This window comes from Sprattus sprattus (assembly GCF_963457725.1).
Source record: "Sprattus sprattus genome assembly, chromosome: 9".
In the NCBI taxonomy this organism is placed as follows: domain Eukaryota; kingdom Metazoa; phylum Chordata; class Actinopteri; order Clupeiformes; family Clupeidae; genus Sprattus; species Sprattus sprattus.
This window is the reverse complement of record NC_137928.1, coordinates 18,221,344-18,227,343: the sequence shown is the minus strand read 5'-3', so window position 1 is coordinate 18,227,343 and position 6,000 is coordinate 18,221,344.

Here is a 6,000-nt window from a genome sequence, read left to right as displayed (position 1 = left end):
ATTTTTTTTTGCTAATTTAATACCATGAGCAAGACCCTAAGCACAAACCTGGGTGGGTCAGTGCAATGCTCCCCCATCACACGATAGCTTTAGTTCATGCGCAATGGGCAGTTCCCATCAATGTAATCAGAGCCTCCACAGTTTTAAGCCACATTAACCAAAACACTGTGGTGGATTCATTAAGTCATCAAAGTCATTTAGAAGGTGTCTGACGAGAGGCTAGCTGGGTAAACACAGGCAGTGGGCTTGCTTTGCTGTCGAAAGAGAGGTGATGTAATAAGACCTATTTCTTGAAAAGTTAAGCAACAGCAAGAAAATGTCTTAATTTCCCTCAATTGATTTCCCTAATAACAGGATGCATTCTACTGTATATAGGAAATATTTCATTTTAACAGAGGAGCAATTATGGATTATGAACAGGGCCACAATTAAATTCTATCCCTGAGAAATTATTGTATACATTTTGCTGTCTATGCTAACAGGTTGGTCAAACTCAATTAGCCAACAAAAACTCTTTCCTCCCATCAATCGGTCTTTGTGCACAGTCAGAATTTTGCCATCAAAAGTGACAGCTTGTTACAGCAATTAGTAGTTTATTACTATACAAGTACAGCAGAGTGCACAGTATACATTAGGCACAGATGATGACACCTAGTCAGTCACACCTCCATTCGTCATGATGAATTCAGTCTTCAGTGATCTATAGTATACTTTATAAAGAAAAGTACTGCAGCCCAGGTTATGTAAACAAAATAAAACAGTTAGAATGTAAAACAGTATCTTTGTTTTCTTCATAGTTTCTCTTTGATTTTTCAGATAAAGTATTCAAATGTTTTTGTCCCACGGGGTATTTGTGTTTTCAGTTTTTTCATGTGAGATGCAGGCGCACACTCTGCTTGTAATGTATCATTCAGAATCTGAGGACGATATCGCATTCGTGCCTTTGATCCTAGGAAGACCACAAGTAACAAGAAGCCCTTGAAAGGCATATGTTTCTCTCTCTCCCTCTCTCTTCTCTCTCTCTCTCCTCTCTCTCTCTCTCTCTCTATCTCTTTGCTATGCTTTCCAAGAAATATTTCCCACCACCACACAACACGGTGAAAAGGCAAGGCTTGTGGGGTGCTGAAGTGGCTGTTTTCTGAGTAAAATTCCCACATACGCAACACTACGCTCCAGAAAATACTTTTTTTTGCTGATGTCTAATGGATCAATAGATGTTTTTTTTCTTTCTGGACCCACATTCCCCAAACTCCATAAGCCCAACATGTATTCCCAATGCAGCCTCAGATCCCTGCAGGAGGGCATCATCTAAATGAGTTCTGCTTCTCAGCCCACATGCCTGGATCTTTGGCTGGCATCTCAGGAGTCTCTCCTCCAATTTATGCAACCCTTTTCCCCAGAAACGTTCCTCTCTCTCCACCAGGCCCATACTCTTTACTCATGCAAAGGCCGATGTGTTATTATCATATTCATTACCTGTTTGATTGGAATGCATGCGCACACATCCAGATCGTCCAGATCTTCTGCCTTAGCCTGTGCGTTTCTCTTGGGAAAAATCTTTAGACTCCCCTTCCCCCAATAGTTAATATCAGTTGAGGGAAAAAGTGGGTAGAGAAAAAAAAAGATAAATAAAATATAAATCTGTGAGCATTTTCAACTTCAATGGGGGACGGGGGGACGGGGAGAATTCAATCAGGAAAAGGGGTGAAGACTCATGAATAACCTGGCCTCAGAGGAAGCAGGAAGAAGGAGAGTTTGGATGGGCGTTGGCTCGGGCATCTCAAATGGCATCTCTAAGGCCTTGGAGTGAGACGGTTTGATTTACCTGTCTATCCAGCGTGCAGGCCCAGGCATTGCTGCTAAACGTCCCGATTTCATCGGAGGAGAAAAATCTATAGACGTTTCTATTTTTACTTTGGTGATAAATGAAACCTGCGTGAAGGCAAAGGTCAGAGCTGAGATGGAGGCAGATTTGTGGCCGAGGCCAGAGATTGTAAATTGAAACGGTGATAATCTAGGATGTGAGTGTTCATAATAGATATGCAGGCAGTGCTGCCTGTGCTTTTGGTCATGTTTGCTTTCAGCACAAGTGAAAATCTCACATATTTCGAAGTGGATATGCAGCTGCTATGTACATCTGTATGTAGTCTATTGTCAAAAGTGAAGTTATTGTTATTGTTGTTTTTTTTGGTGGGTATGCAATTGAAACAGCACACCTTTAAATAGCCCTGTCATATGAGTTTGTTGTTATTTGTGGTGGTGGTGTTATTGTTGTTGTTTCTGCTGCTGCTGCTGCTGTTATTGTTATTTCATTGTCATGGATTTATTAACAGTAGTGGGCCCACTATCTTTAACCTGTCCTCATGATACCCTGTTCCTGTGCACTTCAGGCAACTCTCTACTGTATTGGCTGTTGAGGCTGGGGGTCTGAGTCTCTACATGAATGAAATTGATTGATTTTTTTAATGTCTCAGCTTCCATGGCTGTGAAACACCACTGTGGGCATGCAGCTTGATTTACAGACATCTGCACAGAATCTTAAACAGTGTGGTGCAGAACTTCCCTAGCCAGAACGTGTGATTGTTTGGGGGCGTTTATTGTCTGGTTATTAAACGTCAAGAAACAATACTGATGGTGCAACTTGACCCCTATTGTGAAAGAGAAAATAATCCTCCCCTTGAATAATATATAATAAAATATAGTACATGTTTTGTGAGAGCAATCATTCTGAAACCCTGTGCCCTAGCTCTCTTACTCTTTAAAGTTTTGAAGTGATAAGAGTGGTACCCAGACATCCACTGCAACTTTCCAAAATGTTCCCACTCTGCAGCTCAGGGGCTTGTCAAAGAGATGATCTTGCTCTGCTGGACTCAGTAACCCCTTTGGTTGTGTGTGCACGGCCACGCTGGAAAATAGCCTTGGCTTGGGATAGGACCGCAGCTACAGGCACAGAAGACCCCCCCTCACACACACACACACACTGGCCCTGCACCAAAGTAATATAAACACACTTCATTATGACAACTGCTTTTTTTTTTACTTGGACTGCGGCTACTCTCAAAAGATTTCACACATTCGTTTGTCTGCAGGGAGTTTCCCTTTTCTCTCACTAGAATATGTCTTCGAGTGCTTTGCTCAGACAAAACCTTTCTTTAATCCAATCAGTCAGAAACCCCTTCTGCTCTTTAGCTAGCGCAGCCAAAGCAAATTACTCTACAATAACCACTACTGCTGCAATTAAGATGTGACCCGGGGTTAAGTCTTGTGTTATCTTCAATTTCTTTGTATTCCAGAAGAAGAAAAAATAGACTTGGGCCGCAGATATTTGAATCAGCTTCCATTGTCCTTATCTTCTTCCCTCCTCATAAATTGAAGTGATGCCCCCTGCCCTGCAGATTGTGCTGCATCTGTGCGGTGTGGTGATCCTTTCAGCTATACAATCTCACCTTTGCTCACAGACAGTGTGTCTGCCAGGAGGCCATAATGGACAAAAAGAGCTGTCTCCAGTTGTTTAAGAGACAAAGTGGAGGCAAGCGTTTACTCGCCAGCTGCGGGCACATGACATGGGCATTCGACCAGCACGTTTAGTGTCTAGCACCAATTTGGCCTCGTTCCTCATAAAGCCAGATGAGAAGCACCCACAACCCCATTTTGGAGTAACACCTCTCCAATGAAATTATGCCAGACCACCGCAGCCTCAACCTAGTAGCCACATTAATGAGCTCATTGGCCTCAAACAAGGGCCCCATACGATGAGATCAGTGTTCAAGGTTTATTGGTCCATAGTTTTAGGCTGTAATGTTGTATGAGTCTGGTTGACATCAAGCCTGTGCCAAGGCTAGTTGGTTCATTTAGCTGGTTGATTTACGAAGGCCTCACAAAGAGTGATGGTTTTCTATCCATTCTTGCCCCACCATGCAGAAAGCCTAGAGATTTACAGGGACCTTTCTGGCCCCCGCTGCAGTATTCCACACATCCGTCAATCGCCATTCTCCACATAAAGCGACATGCCATTGTGAAGCGCAAAGAATTTGAAAGACACACAGTGCATAGGCAACATGTCCATCAGATGTGTTTAACCCATGCGCGCCCCGGCAAACAATTATTGACCAAATACCTATTTGACTTCCTTGCGATTGTTTCTTGGGAAAGAGGGAGTTGAAGAGGCTAATCCCCTGCTATCTTCCTGTCCAGGCTCCTGCTCAGCCCCTTCTGTTTGCCTAACTAACATCCGAGCCCCTCGCTCTGACAGAGCCCCATCACCCACCCACTCCCCCATGCATGCTAAAAAAGAATCAATGCCAGGGAAGGCATTCAATTTGTGTTTAAATCCAAGGCTAATCAGCTAATTCATTCGGTTCAATAAAGTGTCCTAAGCTTCTCAGTCCCGTCCCTGCTCCTTCTCAGATGTCCTAATGGGTACATAAAGATTGTTTATCCATTCTTCTTATTTGCTCCATTTGCCTGGGCTTCGGGGAGAGGGCAGTGGCTGGGTAGTGCTGACGGCAGCTGTTTCTCTATGGGGATAAACTCCCTGCTGTCAAGGGGGGAGCCCCCTGTGGAATAGTAAAAGAAACAACAAACAGCACACCAACAAAAAAATAAGCATGGGGATTTCCTCTAGGGACAGGGGGAGCGGGGAGATGAGGAGAGACTGAGTCAGGTGAGAATGCATGAGTACCTGTTTGCATCTGTTGGCAAGCAAGGGGTTGTGGGGGAGTGGAGGGAGCGTTCAGTGTGTTAACGCCGTAATCCAATTTAGACACTATCTCAAGCTGATCTCTTCTCATTAGAGTCTCCGTCCCCATAACCCGAGCAATCTGTTCCACAATGTGGATCTGTGTGTGGAATACAAACATCCCGTACACAGGTGGGGAGGGACGGGGGATTGAGATTGGCTTGCGCTGAGTGGACCATTACCAGACGCTCAGTGGAAGGCCGCAACAGAGGAAACTGGACTCCTTTGTGATGAAAATCCCTTTGATAAGGCCCTGGCTACTCTCCAATCCAAACCACTCTCAGTATTCAGACAGGAGTTGTCCTAGTGTGGTGTAGCATCTTTAAAAAAAAAAAAAAAACATCTATTGGAAGGTCAACACAGCAGATAGAGAGGGGAGTGCCTGGTAATTTGAACACAACAGTTCAAACATTTTCCCAGTTCATCTTAGAAATCCACAGAGCACCAGGAAAACCCCATCATCACCTCCGGCTGGCAGTACTGATGTGCTGCATGATGGATGGATGCTCCCATGCGGTTCCCTCCAAAGCCTGGTCCTTTCATTAGCGCAAAACTGTAAGTCAGAATGTACTGGGTGTTGTTTATCTTTTGCTCCTCTATGCAGTGTTTTTTTTTTTATTGAATTCTCTGTGGAGCAGTAGTTTGAGACATGAGAAAAGTTGCTATTGAATGCAGTACCTCCATTCCTGTAATGGTCCAAATACTACATTTGTTCATCAATATTTAATACTGATGTTGAACAGGATCCGCTGTTGTATCCTCCACCTACACCTAGTCGGTCTGTTAACTTTTTAATGTTGTTTTTGTATAGATTACAGTGGGGTTTTTATATACTATCCATAGGGATGACTGGGATGAATGCAAGCAATGTATTAAGAAGCACATACTATCCATAGGAATGACTGTGGTGACTGCAAGCAACGTATCAATAAGCATACTCTCTAAAGCAATGACTGTCATGACTGCAAGCATGAGATAGATACATTCTTCTTTTTTGCAGCACTGGAAACGACAGGATCCAAAAGAGGCATTTATTATTGAAAGACTTCCAAACACCCTAATGTGAAAAACTGTCCTGGAATGCGAAATTGCTATATATCATTTTTATATTTTCTTTAGATTCTTAAGTCAATGTTGAGCTTGGTTCATTATGTGATTGTCCAAGCAATCATGTATTGTTTTTTGTAAGTTTTATAAGAGTGATTGTGTACCATTCTTCTTAAGTCTTCTTGTTTTTCTTCTTCTTTATTCCCTTCACTTCT